General features: G+C 47.8%; 1 protein-coding gene and 1 pseudogene across 1 annotated transcript in view; both read left to right on the forward strand.

The window, feature by feature from the left end:
* LOC146861755 (metalloprotease TIKI1-like) overlaps nt 1-17,165 on the forward strand; it is a 1,236,995-nt gene that overhangs the window by 322,097 nt on the left and 897,733 nt on the right. The gene's annotated exons all lie outside the window — the stretch shown is intronic.
* On the forward strand, nt 4,092-10,505 carry LOC146861756 (uncharacterized; annotated as a pseudogene).

The following is a 17,165-nucleotide window of genomic DNA, read 5'->3' on the forward strand; positions in this document are numbered from 1 at the left end:
CTTGTACTGCTGATTGTCAGCCATTATCGGGTATTACTGTGCCCTGTTCGCCTCTCTGGTTATGTTGCGCCCCCTGTGTGCGTCCCCCACTCGAACCCGCGCGATTTCTTGTGCGCTGCAACTCGGTGTCCCCCCCCCCAAATCAACCCCTGTACCTTATTGCCGAGGCAAGAGTGCCTTGTAGCATTCCAGACCTGTTCATCGCAGTTCCCAGGTCTTATCCATTAAACAATGTCATTCGCCATCTGCGGGGTGACGTCCAGGAGTATCACACTCTGCACCTCAGAGTCGCTGGATCCATGCTCTGAACTGGATTCTGCTGCATTCTCACTGCCCTCCAGGGCACCTGGCTCCTTGCTTTGCGTCTGATCTGTGCTACAACTTGCATCGCGCTCAGTCACTCAAGCTGCAACTCCTGCTGCGTAGGTGCCAGAGTCTCTGTCCCGGTCCGCCGGGACCTGAAGCAGTTTTCCCGTTGCTGTCTCTTCTCAGGTTCCCTTGGCAACTCTGCCCCTCCGTGCTGGTACAGCCAGTCTGACGCCTCCTGGGGGGTTCTGAAGAACTCCGTACCCTTGTCTGAGGTGACTCGCAGCGGGCCGGATACTGCATCAGGTATTTGTAGTTCAGTTGCTGCAGCCTTTGCTTCACGTCCCGGGAGGATCCCCTCTGCCTTTGCACTTCTCAGGAGAAATCTGGGAAGATGCGCACCATGGAATTATTTACTTGTATGTCTCCTCTGACACGGTGTGCCCTTTCTATGGCAAAGAAACTCGATAAGCCGTCCGGCGCTACTTCTTCTCGGAGCCACTTTTCCAGGTGGTTTGTCATGCTGAGGCCTTCAATTTTCTCAGACAGGCCTACGATTACCTGTACCCTTTTATAAGTGTTCACATGAGATTGTACTCAATGTAGAGCACTAGTTGTATGAGTTACCATAAGTGCCTGAAAGTGTACATATAATTTAGTGAAAAATCTAACTACATGACTCTGCTTTTATGCACATAGCATTTTACACTATGGCCTGACTAAATGCTACATTAGGGTGACTTTTAAGTAGTAGAACAGCAGAATAAGGGTTCTGAAACAGTATACCAATTCGTCCTAGCGGTAGTACAGCAGCAGGTTAAGGCTTGTCAAGGGGTTTTAAATATCAAGATGGTCAAACAGTAGAACTGTATACACAGGTTGACGTGTAGATGTATTATGTGAGGTCATGAGCAGTGCATTGTGGGGGTGCGAGTTATAGTTATAGCTCAGCTAACTATACCTGATTAAATTCTTTGGTTTTGTACGAGTGAAAAGTCGGCCTAACTATAACGTGCCTGTAACCTTTGTTTTTTTCTGTGAATTTCCAAGGTTTTTTTAATTCTATGTTCGAGGCATATGAGCTGCAGATCACACACTAAGCATAGATTGCCATCTGGTGTTGGGCCCGGATGTTTGCACTTGTTTTTGTCTTGGAAAAGTCTTTGGAAGTCACGAGACAGGTGACTCCTCCTTTGGATGATAGTGCGCATGGGCATCAGCTCCATCTTCAGATTGTTTTTTTCCACCATCGGGCTCGAATGTTAATGTTAATGTTATGTTAATGTTATGGGGGATTTATAGAGCGCACGGCTACTCCAAGGAGTGTCCCGGCGCTGAAAGATCCCCTTGAAAGAGCGATAGTATACATTCTAAACCACAAGGACCACCGTTACTGCTGGAACAGCCAGGTCTTAAGCGGGCGTCTAAAACTGATAAGCTCCTGTTCCTGTCTGAGGGCGAGAGGAAGAATATTCCATAATTTTCCCACAACCACCTGGAAGGAGCGACCCCCCTTCCTAGTCCGCAAAAACCTGGGCACCAGTAACAGGTGTTGTGTTGGTGACCTCAGAGTCCTGGCCGGGGTGTAAGGAGTGATTCTTTTCCTGATGTACTGAGCCCCACTGTTATGAAGAGCCTTAAAGGCCAGCACAAGAGACTTGAAAATTATCCTGTTCTTCACTGGAAGCCAGTGTAAAGATTCTAAGTGAGTCATCATATGGGTCCTAGGCCCTACCATATAGAAATAGCTCTGGCGGCCGCATGTTGAACAACCTGTAGACGACCCAAGAAATAATTTGGGATTCCCAGGTATAAGGCATTTGCATAGTCCAGCCTAGCCATAATCAAGGCTTGGACCACCGTTTTTCTGTGGAACAAGGGAAGCATTGGTAGAAGGTTTCTCAACATTCTTAACAGTCCAAAGCACATACCGGCCACGGATTGCACCTGTGACTTCATTGAAAGATCAGAGTCAAGCATGACTCCCAGATTTTTAACTGTGGTAACTGGGATGGCAGGTGGCAGTTGATTCTGAGGTCACCAATTCTGCCATTCATCCCCAGGAGTGTGACCGAAGAAGATTATTTTGGTTTTGGCGGAATTGCAAGACAATTGATTTTGTCTGAACCAGTCAAACACTTTTGTCAGGCATAAATGGATTAAGTTTTCATTGAACGACTCATCCATCTCACACGTAAACAGCAATTGGGAGTCGTCAGCATAGGTTATAACATGTGCCCCATATTGTTCTGCGAGGGGTACCAACGGTGCCATATAGATATTGAATAACGTTGGGCTCAGAACTGAGCCCCGGGGCACTCAAACATTCATTGTAGGGATATCTGTCGAAAAAGGGGGAGACCACACAGATTGCTGACGGCCTTCCAAAAATGAAGAAAACCACCTGAAAACCGTGCCCCCAATGCCACATTCACCTAGTCTCTGTAGGATGTGTTTCTCATGCTCCAGTTGGGAACCGTCACCGATTCCACTCTCTACGTGCAATCTTTCACCCTTCTCCGGTATTGTTTTCGATCGCGATCCCTAGTCGTCGTGCATCTTTTCAACATCGAAGTCCTCGATTCCGGTCGTCAACGAAGGCCTTCGGGCCTACCTGGGCCTTGGTATCTGGCTCATGGAAAGGACGCCATTCAAGGAATTTCGTCAATGTGGGTCGAAATTTCCCCACACCGATCTGCATGAGGTGTGCAATCTCTGCTTGTCTCCGGAGCACGAGGCCAGAGACTGTGCAGCTTGTGCCTCTTTCTGCTCGAAGAAGACCATTCAAGATCGTCGAGGCAGGAGAACAATGGCTCGCTCGTCTGCGCCCATTCCCGATGACATCTTCCAGGAGGGCATCGATGTACCTGAACAGGAGCGAATCGAAGAAGACCCCGTCAGCGCCTCCGAAGCCGATGACTCCGACACCAAGGACATCACTCCTGGGCAGCGAGTCGTAAGTAGAGACGTCGACCCCGACCCCCCCGAAAAAGGCTTCGGTCACATCTTCCCCTTCGGGCCCAGGTGCACACTGAGAGACTGCTTCCCATGCCCCGCCCTCGGGCCCGGCAAAGAAGCCTACTAAGCCTTCAGGCGACTCGGGCTCGAGTCAGACTACCATCAGTACTGAGCGGACACCAGCACCGAAAAAGAAACCGCCCTCCTCCTCCGTGCCGATCGCTGCCTCCACATCCAAGCACTCGGCACCGAAATCTACAGACACCGCCCCATCGACTACTCGGAGCCAAGCAAAAAGCTGACCCCTAAAGCTTCGGATTCACACCCTTCGGAGCCGAAAAAAGCCTTGGATCCGAAAAAACACCTGGTGCCACAAGCGGCCACAGAGTCTGTAAAACATCACAGTTCTAAGCCAAAGGAGTCGGTGCCGCGCAAGTCTTCCAAACCAAAGCAGTCGGCACCGAAAGACCAACCTCTTATCAGAAGAGCTATTTAAACCAGACCCTAAACAGAAAACTCTTCTAAAGGACCCCAAAACTGGTCAGCTGACTTTAAGTACAAAGAAGAGACCGTTGGATACGCCTGTACCGGCTCCACCACCTAAAAGAAGGGACATTGCCACATCTCCCCTCAGGGTCCCCTCTCCAGCACCTCCCCCATCTCCTCCTCCACCTCCACCACCTCCAACCCCACCACACCATTCTCCTCCACCATCTCCTCCACCAATGGATGATGATGATGACACCTCTGATAACACAGGAAGAGGTGCGGATGATGAGCGACTAGGGGATCCACCTTATTCCCCTGACCCCTGGGACAATTATAGTATGCCAGATGTCCTTAATGTTCCACAGGATGACATCTACCCCTCCAGGCCTTCCCCTCCAGAGGACACAATGGGTTTTCATCAGCTTCTACACAGAGCTGCCCAATACCACAGGGTTGACATACATACTGACCCTGTGGAAGAGGATTTCCTGATGGACACCTTTGATAACCCACAAAGGTCCACCACTATTCTGCCCATGCTAAAAGGAGTTACCAAGCATGCACCTGAGGTATTTAAAGATCCTGTCAGGGCTAGGGTTATAAACCCCAGGATCGAGAAAAAATACACAAGGCTGCCCCAGCAGACCCAGCGTACATTAAGGGCCCCATACCACTAGACTCCCTTGTAGTCTCCAATGCTAGAAAGAGGGCCAACTCTCAAACATAAGGGGACGCTCCACCCCCCGATAAAGAATCCAAACTCTTAGACGCCTCTGGCAAAAGAACCACTTCACAGGCAGCTAACATATGGCGTATCGCCAACACTCAAGCACTGTTAGCTAGGTACGATAGGGCACATTACGACCAACTTGAAACCCTATTGCAACACCTCCCGGACAAATATAAGGACAAAGCCAATCACCTTATACAAGAGGGGAAACTTATCACCAACACCTCCATTCGTTGTGCTCTGGACGTGGAAGATACCGCCTCCAGAGCTGTTACCACAAGTGTTCTCCTGCGTAGACATGCCTGGCTACGCATTTCACGTTTCAAACCTGAAGTACAAAGTTCCATCTTAAACCAACCATTCAATCAGGAACACTTATTTGGCCATAATGTTGATTCATCCCTTGAAAAGATGAAGAAGGACACGGACACAGCTAAATCAAGCGGAGCCTTGCAATCGCAAGCTCCCAGACATTCCTTTCGTCGTCCCTCTTACAAGGGCACCTCCAGAGGCTACTCCTCTGACAACCCCTCTACCTCTTATAAGACTCCCACCCAGTCTACATTCACCAGAGGTTACCAGAGAGGAAGTTACAGAGGCAACAATAACAAAGGTAGAGGCAAGGCAAACAACACCCTCTCTGCCTCCACCCCTACCCAGAGACTTCCCACTGTTCCCCCTGGCCCATTCCACTCCAGTCGGGGGAAGATTACAACAGGTCCTGCCTGTTTGGACCAACATCACCACAGACAGGTGGGTGAGACAAATCATTCAATCGGGCTACTGTTTAGAACTTACCTCTACCCCCCCAAACATACCACCCAAACAGCGCCCAATGTCGTTAGAACATTTATCACTGCTCAAGCAGGAAGTCATCTCCCTCCTACAAAAGAGTGCAATAGAACCAGTTCCCCTGCACCAACAAAACGCAGGAGTTTACTCTCTGTATTTTCTCATACCAAAAAAGGACGGCTCTCTGAGACCTGTTCTGGACTTTCACATGGTCACACTTCAGCAGGTCCTTCCTCTTCCTTCACAAGGCGACTTTCTTGCCACTTTAGATCTCAAAGACGCCTACTCCACATTCCCATTCACGCATATCACAGGAAATATCTCAGGTTCGTAGTGGACGGTCAGCACTATCAATTCAAGGTACTCCCTTTCGGAGTCACCACAGCACCCCAGGTATTCACTAAGTGCCTGGCGGTAGTGGCAGCCCATCTAAGAAGACAGCACATTCATGTCTTCCCATATCTAGATGACTGGCTCATAAAAGCCAGCTCATACAGTCAGTGTGTACAACACACTCACGCCACTATTCAACTACTCCACGACTTGGGGTTCACAGTAAAGCACGCAAAGTCTCATCTACAACCGTCCCAAATACAACAGTACCTAGGGGCCACAATAGACACCTCAAAAGCGCTTGCTTATCCCAGTCCAGCCAGGATAGCAAGCATACAGGCCCTCATAACCAAATTTCAGCCTTAACACTCTCTTCCAGCTGGAGTGTGCATGCAACTCATAGGGATGATGGCCTCTTGCATATTCATAGTGCCTCGCGCAAGACTCCAGATGCTTCCTCTCCAAGAGTGCCTAGCACGGCAATTGAACCAGGCTCAAGGTCAGTTAACAGATCTGGTGTTGGTAGACGGTCTCACTCACCACTCTCTGCAGTGATGGAACACCAAAAACCTTTCCAAAGGGCGACCGTTCCTAGAGCCAGTTCCACAAATTGTCCTGACAACGGACGCATCGCTCTCCGGCTGGGGAGCTCATCTTTTACATCACACCATGCAAGGAAGGTGGACTCCTCAACAGAAATTTCTCCACATCAACCACCTGGAGTTACTAGCCATATTTCTAGCCCTAAAGGCATTCCAAAAGCAAATATCAGGCAAGGCTGTCCTAGTCCGCACGGAAAACATGACAGCCATGTATTACATACAGAAACAAGGTGGGACACATTCTATACAGCTCTCTCATCTAGCAGAAAGCATATGGAGATGGGCTGTACCGCAGAACATTTTTCTCCTAGCCCAACATGTCCCGGGAGTCCAAAACAACATAGCTGATCTGTTAAGCCATCAAACGCAACAGATTCACAAGTGGGAACTTCCTCCGCAAGTTCTTCAACCATTTTTTCAAATATGGGGCCAACCGCACTAGACCTCTTCGCCACACACGAAAACGCCAAATGCCCAAGCTTCGCCGCCAGATTTCCACACCCATTGTCCAAAGGCAATGCAATATGGATGAATTGGTCAGGCTACACTCACTGACTCTCATTCTAGTTGCTCCAACTTGGGCCAGACAACCATGGTACACCACATTACTGGAACTCTCTGTGGTTCCGCACCAAAAACTACACCTATCCTAACGTCTCTTAACCCAGGACCATGGAGAGATCAGACATCCGGACCCAGATCTGTTCAACCTTGCGATCTGGTTCCTGAGGTCTTAGAATTTGGTTACCTTAACCTTCCCCCTGACTGTATGAACGTTATTAAGGAGGCTAGACGTCCTAAAACTAGGGCCTGCTATGCAGCCAAGTGGAAAAGATTTGTTATATATTGTCATAACAACACCATCAATCCTCTGCATGTGTCTATCCAACACATCATAGGTTACCTACTACATCTCCAAAGGTGTAACTTGGCTTATACATCTATTAGGTTGCATCTCGCTTCCATAGCGGCCTATTTACAAAATAGGCAACACTTATCACTTTTCAGAGTACCTGCCATCAAAGCATTTATGGAAGGCCTCAAAAGAATAATTCCTCCCAGAGTACCCCCCTCACCTGTGTGGAATTTAAACATCGTTCTCACAAGACTAATGGGTCCTCCATTTGAACCTCTACATAAATGTGAGCTACAGTTTTTAACATGGAAAGTTGCTTTTTAAGTAGCCATCACTTCTCCTAGAAGAGTTAGTGAACTCCAAGCACTAACAATTCAGGAACCTTTCTTACAAATACATCACAATAAGGTTGTTCTACGAACTAATCCTAAATTCCTCCCTTAAGTTATTTCTCCCTTCCACCTCAATCAGTCTGTAGAGTTGCCAGTGTTCTTCTCGCAACCTCAAACAGTCGCAGAAAGAGCTCTCCACACTCTAGATGTCAAGACAGGACTGCTTTATTACATTGAAAGAACAAAACCTTTTCGCAAAACAAAACAGCTTTTCGTATCCTTCTCACCACCACATAAAGGCAAACCCATATTAAAATTTGGGATAACAAGGTGGATTGTCAAATGCATACAGATTTGCTATCACAAAGCAAAACAAACATTGTCAGTTCCCCCTAAAGCCCACTCTACCCGAAAGATAGGGGCTTCAATGGCATTTTTAGGGAACATTCCCTTACATGACATCTGTAAAGCAGCTACATGGTCTACACCGCACACATTCACAAGGCACTATTGTGTAGATGTGCAAACAAAACAGCAAGCTAGTGTGGGCCGGGCTGTATACAAAACATTATTTCAAACTACTGCAACAGATACTGGTGGTCGCCGCTAAGGAGGGGTACTGCTATACAATCTATGTTTAGTGTGTAATCTGCAGCTCATATGCCTCGAACAGAAAAGGCTACTTACCAGTATGCATCTGTTCTTGGCATGTAGAGCTGCAGATCCACACACGCCCACCCACCTCCCCGGCTACCTTTATGTGTTCCAGTATTATCTTATTTAGATACAGCATACATGGGCATCTTTTCTGTTTCTCACAAAACTCCATCATTTCCCTGCTGGCGAAAAACAGATGCATACTGGTAAGTAGCATTTTCCTTCCTAATTATAATGTCCCTGTAACCCTTGTTTTTTTCAGTGAATTTCTAAGATTTTTTATATGCTAATTCTTTACTATAACGTCCCTGTAACCTTCGTTTTTTTCAGTGAATTTCTATGGTTTTTAAAGTCGTAGTCACGATTGCAGAGTGGTGGAGAAAAGGGGTGGGGCCTCAAAACAGCTCCCAGGAATTCTGCTGTGTGGGGCATACTGGAGGTACCAGGAGGTCTTGTTGGCCCCTAAGGAGCCTCAGCAGCCAAGGGGACTTCATCCTTCAACCAGGAGCACACCATGAGGCGCGTTTGAAGATTAGAGGAGAAAGGGGGCAGGCCTCCGTCGAATTGCCAGAGTTTTTGTTTTCTTTTTTTATTTTCTTAGGAAGGCGGGCCCATGTGGTCCTCTTTCCCTGGACCATTTTGAGCCCCGGGGACCCCAACACCCGGGGCCTGACCCTTTTAAAAAAAAAATATCAAAAAAGGGAGGGGGACATGCGGTCGGCCTCTCATTGAGCCGATTCCAGCCCTGGGGACCTCACTCTCCGTGGTTCGGCCTTTATTTATTCATTTTTTATACTTCAATGGAGAGGGGCCAAGAGTCCCCCATCCTAGGCCATCTTCGGCTACAGGCAGAGACGTTTTAAGGCATGGGCAAAGTGGGCTCTGGCCCAGGGCCCCAGCCTTTCAGGGGGCCCCTGATAGAGCCAGCCCTGTTCTGCAGAGAGTCTTGCCCTGGTGACCTTGACCAATGTTTATACAGATTGTTGTAAACAGCGTGTTTCTATTATTTATTTTTAAGGTGTGAGAGTCTATTACAGATATTTTGCAGACAGAATGTGTTTATGATTCATGCAACATCCATATAAAAAGTTTCTTTTAGATCTATACAAAACCTATCGTATGAGAAATGGGAGGGTGCTACAGAAATTATTTGCAATAATACTAGTGAACTGCTGATGTTACAATATTGAAAACACACATCACTAGCTCTGAATATTAGATGTAAGCACACTTAGAATATGACCAAAGAGTTTATGAAAGAGCTGAAACTGGATCATAAAATCAAAGCTGTTCCGAACAGAGGCCCCCAAAATACATCTGGCCCCGGGCCCCCAAAATCCTTAAAACATCTCTGGCTACAGGGACCCCATCCCCGGGGCCAAGCCTTTATAAAATGTTTTTTTCAAAAAGGGGAGGGGGGCTGCTTAATGACAAGTGCCCCGGCAGGTGGCCGTCCCTGGGACTTTGGTAAGCCCTAGAACGGAGGCCCGTGCTCCCCCTCCTATATATATTATATGCCCCCAGGACCTAGCCCACCTGGGGATTATTTGAAAGCAAGCACATGAGCCCAAGCTTGCTTTTTTATTTTATGTTTTGCTGCAAATATCTCAATATTGCGGCAGAATTGTTTGTTTTAATGCTTTTATGCCGTGGCGGGGTCCTAGGGGGACCTCAAGTCTATGGCTTGGGGGTCAGGGCATTCCTACCCTGCCTCCTTTGCTTTATTTTCACTTTTTTGGGGGACTTGGTGAAGCCGAGTCCCAAGATGGTTGCCAACACTTCCTGGTTGAAGTGTTGGCAGCCAATCAGAGTGCTGCATTTCCCTGGATTTACACCAAATAAGCAAAAGGCACTTTCTTGAACCAACATCTACCTCCCTGCCAAATGTGGTGTGAGTCCGTTCAGCGGTTTGGGCTGTAGGTGTGGCTAAAGGTTTCTATGGAAATTAACATTACAAATGCAGCCAAATTTGTGCCCTAATTTCTGAGTCCCCACTGCACGGATCACCCCCAAACTTTCCATGACACACAGAACCTACCTTTACCCTTTTTGTGGAAAATTTCATGAAGATTGGTCAAAGGACGCGCCAAAGTCATTGCCAAGTCAAAAATGCTTTTCCTATGGAACCGTGGCCCTAACTATAACTACCTACTAGCGACCACCAGTAGGTCACCGCATGATGTCGGTAACCAATCCCCATCTGATTTGTCTTTGGTGTCTCAAGCGCGACCCCGATACGAAGTCGTGCATGAATGCTGGGCCATGGCTCCTAAGATCTTGAGGGTGTGGGCTTTGAAGCTCCTTGCGGCCCGGCAGTCCGCATCGTCAAGCGAGACTCCGTGGAGGTCCCTATACCGATCGAAGAAGAGGAGGTCACGGAACTGCTCTCGGAGCCCAAAGTCCTCTTCATCCCACTCAAGGTCCTTGAGACACTTGGAGAAGAGGCATAAAAAGAAGAAGTCGAAGCGGACTTCATCTTCGCCTCGGCTGGTGTTTGTCGTCGAGAGAGGTAAGGAGTACCGTCGCTCTAGGCATGGTCGACTTTGTACCTCCCACCGTTTCTGGGAGCGAAGCATCTCCCGCTCAAATTAGGGAGTTTTAAGAGGCCATGCGCCGTGTATTTGAGCAGAACAACCCCACTGGTGAGCACTCGGGACCCGTGGGATCGTGAGGGGCCCATTGGGTTCGAAGCCATTTGGCTCTGGCCACGGCACCGTTGGGACCTCAGAGATCCGATCACGGATCCGGGTTGACTCCAGTCGTGCCATTGTGACCTTCCTCGACGTCAGACCAGCAGTCGTGCCTGTGGCGCCGCCAGTGCCCATCGGCTGCACCAGCCCCATCCTCATCCCGAATGACTAGGAGCCGGAATGATGTCGCACAACGCGATTCCGACGCCAAATAAACCCAGAGGTTCTATGTTGTCTCCTGAGCACTTTGAGGATGTGCTAGGTTCAGGAGAGGATTGGGCAGGGTCTGTGGACCCTCTGGAACACCATGAAGTCTCTGAGGAGAACTTGGACTGGTATGGGAAACTTGGGGATGCCAGTGCACTTGACAATTCCCCAGATGCTGGCATGCTCTCTCTGTCAGCGGAGGGTATGGAGGGGGGGATCCTATGCCATGGTGGTAAGGAGGGCAGCTAAGGTCCTTAGACTGGAGCTGCCCTCAGTGCTGGTCAGGACTAATCTCCTGACCGAGATTCTTCAACCTGGTGCTTCTACATCCGAACCCCTTTTGCCCTTCAACGAAGCAGTTATGGACGTCCTTCTAGGCACATGGTCCAAGCCTAGCACAGGGGCTCCTGTGAAAAGGACGATAGAACGCCGCCATCGCCCGGCTCTGGGTAACCCCAAATTCCTCAGCCAACACCTCACCCCAGAAAGCTTGGTGGTGCAGGCCTCAACGTCCCAAGGCGCATTCCCTTCCTCCCCTCCGGATAGGAAATTCAAGAGGTTGGATGCGTTTGGGAAGAAGATGTTTTCTTCCTCCAGCCTGTATTGCGGTAGGTGAATACTGCATGCTTGTTGAGCCATTTCTCCCATTCCCTTTGAGAGACGGGTGCGCAAGTTCTGCCACAGGTCCTGGAGGAAGCTCGGGCTCTGCTCTCCCAAGCAGTCAAAGATGAGAGAGATACAGCAAAATTCACCATGCTGTGTGGTTTAGACCAACGGATGCGCTGGATAGGTCAATTTCAATGACGGTGGCATTGAGACACCAGACCTTGCTCCCTACATGTCGCTTCTCAGGGGATGTCCAAGCTAATCTGATTGACTTGCCCTTTGATGGCACCTGCATTTTAGTGGAAAAAGCAGACTCGGACTCGGTCAGGTTCCAGGACTCTCGAGCTGTAGCCAGATCCTTGGGCTTTTCCTCCACTCTTCATGGCCAGTCTCCCTTCCGCCCCTTTCGTGGCAACAGAAGGGGTTTCCAGCCACGTCAACCTTATCCGAGCCACCATCCCACACAGACTGCCCAAGTGTGCAAGGACGTGGATGCAGTGCATTTTTATTCAGGAATGGAGGCCAGAAGTCATCAGTCGCACTCTCCTTGGCAGCCCCAGCCTCTAAGCATTCCTAGGCTGATTCTGCAGGATCACACTACTCCAGGTGGTAGGAGAATTCGTCATCATCTCTCCCACTGGAAACCCATAGCATTTTTTTGAAGATCGTCCAGGAGGGCTATTCTCTGCCTTTCCTTTCTTTTCCTCCTCTCATTCTGCCAAAGAAGGAACGGCTGCCTGAGGATCATTTAAAATTGCTCCAAGAGGAAATTGCAGCTCTCTTGGCCAAGGGGGCTATAGAAAGAGTCCCTGCTTCAGAAGTAGACAGTGGTTGTTATTCCCACTACTTTCTGATTCCAAAGAAGAACAAAGGGCTACAGCCCGTTCTAGATCTTCAGACCGTCAATCTATTCCTCAAAAAGGAGAAATTCAAAATGCTCACTCAGGCTCAGGTCTTGTCTGCCCTAGACAAAGAAGACAAGATGGTAGCGTTGTACCTGCAGGATGTGTATTTTCACATCCCTATCCTGCTGGTCACAGGTGTCACCTGAGCTTAAAGGTAGGCCTTGAGCACTTTCAGTTTACTGTGTTCCCCTTTGGCCGAACCAGTGCCCCTTGGTGTTCACCAAGGTAATGGCAGTGGTCGCAGCTCATCTGCACAGGTTAGGGGTGTCAGTTTTCCCCTACCTCGAAGACTGGCTGTTGAAGGCATCCTCGCCCCAGGCAGTCGTCTCCCACCTTCAGACTATGGCAAACATCCTGCATTTGCTGTGGTTCTCTATAAAAAGCAGAAGTCACACCTGACTCCTTCTCAGATGCTCCCTTTCATCGGGGCAGTTCTGGAGACAGTGCAGTTTCGGGCCTATCCTCCCGAGCAGCGAGTCCAGGGTATTCAGGCTATGATTCTGATGTTTCAGCCACTATCCTGGATTTCAGTGAGACCGACTCTGAGGGTTTTGAGCCTCAAGGCCTCCTGCATTCTGTTGATGAAGCATGCCAGGTAGCATATGCAGACTCTACTGTGGGACCTGAAGTTCCAATGGGCACAGCATTGGGAAAATCTCACCGATATGGTCCAGATCTCGGAAGGAACTGTGAGAGATCTGCAGTGATGGTTGACGAACCGAGATTAGGTCAATGGTAGACCCCTATCCCTTTCCCAAACAGATCTCATAGTCATGACAGATGCGTCACTTCTGGGATGGGGCCGCCATCTGGGAGAGGTAGAGATCAGGGTACACTGGTCTCCGGCGGATACGGAGCTCCACATAAACCTATTGGAGCTCCAGGCGATTCGATTGGCATTGAAATAATTTCTTCCTTCTGTCACAGGGAAGCTGGTGCAGGTATTCACGGATTACTCCACTGCCATGTGATACTGCAACAAGCAAGGTGGGGTGGGGTCGTGGATCCTTTGTCGAGTAGTTGTGCGTCTCTGGACATGGCTGGAGCGGCAGGGCATAGCCCTGGTGGTTCAACAACTGGCAGGTTCTCTGAAAGCCAGGGCGTACAAACTCAGGCAACGATGTCTAGCGGATCACGAATGGCTTCTCCAGTCGGAGTTGGCACAAGGTCTCTTCCAGCAGTGGGGAGAACCTTGGTTAGATGTGTTCACCTCCGAAGAGAACGCACCGTGTCAGCAGTACTGCGTGCTAGCGTTTCCAAGGCAGCTATCTCTCAGTGGCGCTTCTCGACGCAAGTGGAGCTCAGGCCTGCTGTACGCCTTTCTGCCCATACCACTCCTGCCCAGGGTTCTGAAGAAGATCAGGAACGAACAAAGGGCCCAAGTCATCCTTGTGGCTCCGTATTGGGCAAGGAGAGTTTGGTATTCCAGAGCTTCTGAGAATGAGTGTCGATCCTCCGATAAGGCTGCCCTTTCGGGATGATCTTTTGTTGCCGCAGCAGGGGAGGGTTCTCCACCTGATGCGGTCATCTCTGCACCTCCATGCGTGGAGATTGAGAGGCGGCAGTTGATAGCTTTTGACCTCCCGAAGTCTGCAATGTTATTCTGTCTGCCAGGCGACCCTCCACCAAGACGGTATACAACTGCCGTTGGCAGAAATTCGCATTGTACTGCACTGATAGGTCTATTGACCCTGTATCTGTTTCTCTTTCTACTGCCCTCTTGTTCATTCTGACCCTTGCCCAGCAGGGCTCTGCTTTGGGCACTTATAAGGGTTAACTTTCTGCTCTGTCTGCTTTTTTGCGGCTTACAGACCAACCTTCTCTCTTCAAATCTCCCATTGTGCATATATTCCTAAAAGGGCTGGCTCACCTGTTTCTACCTACGCCCTTTGTGATGTCACAGTGGGACCTTAATTTGGTCCTCACCTACCTGATGAGCCTCTGCACAATTGTTCCCTATGGCTGTTGACCATCAAAACAGCCTTCTTAGTGGCGATTACATCAGCCCGGAGGGCGAGTGAGTTGCAGGCGTTACCTTGTATGCCATCTTATCTTATGTCCTTTCCAGATAAGGTGATGCTTTGCACCAGGGCTTCTTTTTTGCCAAAAGTTGTGATCCCATTTTATCTCGGTCAGTCCATCACTTTTGCCATCTTCTTTGCTCCCCTGCATCCCTCTAAAGAAGAGGAGCGTCTCCACAGTCTACACCCAAAAAGAGCGTTTGTTCTACCTTGACCGCACTAAAGAGTTCCAGGTGGACAACCAACTCTTTGTGTCGTACGTGGGAGCGAAGAAGGGAAGGGCAATGCAGAAAAGGACAATTTCTCACTGGGTCATTCTGTGCAGCAATATCTGCTATGGCCTGGCAAAGAAGCAGCCCCCTAAGGGCCCATACCACCAGAGGAAAGGCTGCAACATATGTCAAGCTACAATGTGGACATCTTTGCACTCGTTTGCAAAACACTACTGTTTGGATGATCAGGACCACAGGTGCAGGTATTTTTCTCGCTTGGTCCTACAGGACTTCCTAGTTTAGCAAATTGGACCTCAGCCCACCGCCGGGATGGTATAGCTTGGATAGCTAATTCAAATTTAAGTAATCAGCAGCTGGAAGTGTATTAGATGAACAAGTTACTCACTTTCGGTAATGCATTATCTGGTAGAGACTCTATCTAGCTGCAGATTTCCTACAGCCCACCCATGCCTCCCCGCTTTGTGGACTAATGTTTTAGGGCTAGGGTTATTCCCCCTTTTGAATGCCCTAGTTTTGCACACAACTACGTCAGCTACTTTGTGGCTCTATGCTACTGGCGTGGAAAAAACTAAAAGTACTCACGTCCACGCCCGTGGGTGGCGTCTATATAGGCAAGGCGACATCATAACCGATGCTGCCGACACGCACGATGTCATACGGAGCCAAATGGAGCCACCCAACTCTGCGCTGCATGCAGGGTGTATTGCTCACCAGAATTCTCCGGATCCAACCTGACGCTGGGAATTCAAAGGTAAGGAATCTGCAGCTAGATAGGGTCTGTGCCAGATAATGTGTTACCAAAGGTAAGTTACTTGTTCATTAAAACCTGGTGTCTATTCACTTACTTGTATATATGCATTGTCCACAATATATGGCGATATTAGTTAAAATAACAATCCAATGATCGCAAAATTGAGCCCGTAGTGGGCTTTGTCATTGATACTTGGAAAATTATTGTTTTGATTCGGCTCAGTGGTTAGCTGCCTGGTTTAAATAGTGATCTTCATAAAAGATTAAATTACCCCACAGTTTTTATGTAATGAACACAAAACATAGCATAATTATTCCCTCCTAAAACACAAACCAATATTCACATATAAATACCTCTGTTTTTGACATCATTATCTTTGAAAAAGTGCTTAAAGTGCTTAAAAAGTGCATATGGAGTTAGAAAGCATACATAATATACAGTACAATTGTAAATAGGCAGGTCAGTTCATCCCATATTGCACACGAAAAATCATTTATTTTCTAATCACAGTGTGCAATTTTGATTGTGAACTTAATTACAAGAAGTTGTGTATGTCCTCACTGATGTTTAAACCCTTAGGGGACTTGGTATCCAAATGTATTATATATATCGGGTTTCCAATTGTCTGAGCATTAATTCTCGATTTCCTCCCCTCCTAAAATTAGGTATTGCATCTATGACAAAGTATTTCAAACAGTTAAGATTGTTGTTATGATGCTGTTTGAAATGACGAGCAACTGGGTAAGAGGAATTTGAGTTGACTATGGCTCTCAAATGTTGAAGAATTCTTATATAAACCGGTAGTTTCGTACTTCCAACATAACGCAGTTAGCAGGTGCATTCTAAAACATACACCGCAAACTCAGTTTTACTTGTAAATAGCCCTTCTAACTTCACTGGTCTTTCATTAATGCTGTGAGAAATTGTGTCCTATTTATCCCAAATCTACATGCCCTGCATGAACTGCATTTAAAAAAATCCCTTTGTTTGCGTAAGCCAATTACTGGTTTGTACTACTTCAGGGCTGTTCTTGACCAGAGCATTAATCATGGATGGCGCTCGTCTAAACATGATGATCGTTTTTTGGGGAACTATGGGCTCTAAGGTCGAGTCAGTTCAGACAATCAGCCATTGTTTTTTTAATATGGATCTTATCTTTTTTTCCTGTTTGTTAAATGTAGTGATTAGGCTAATACTGGTCTTGTCACTTTTCTGATAGTGCTTTGGATTTAACTTCTTCCTTTCTCTAGTGTTGTCCCTAAATAGGATAGTTTCCCTACCTTCTTGATTTACTCTGGTGATGGTCTTCATCGAATACCTTCGGTCGAGAAATCTTTGTTTGGCTTCATTTTGACATTTCATTAAGTCCCTTTCTTGACTACAGATCCTACGTGATCTTAACATTTCGCCATATGGAATATTATCCTTTAAATATCTAGGGTGGAAACTAGAGCCGTGAAGTAGTGAATTTCCTGTTGTTGTCTTCCTATGTAATTTGGACTCAATATTGTTGTTCTCAAAAAGGACCTGTACATCAAGGAAATCAATTGTATGTGTGATAAGGTGTGCCGTAAATTCCAAATTGACTGTATTCACATTGATTTTTTCCACAAATATTTCAGCACTCACCACTGACCCTTTCCAAATGATAAAGACATTGTCTATGTAACAAAGCCAGCAAATTACATGTTCCTCCC

Source organism: Triturus cristatus, chromosome 2_2, assembly GCF_964204655.1.
Source record: "Triturus cristatus chromosome 2_2, aTriCri1.1, whole genome shotgun sequence".
Lineage (NCBI taxonomy): Eukaryota > Metazoa > Chordata > Amphibia > Caudata > Salamandridae > Triturus > Triturus cristatus.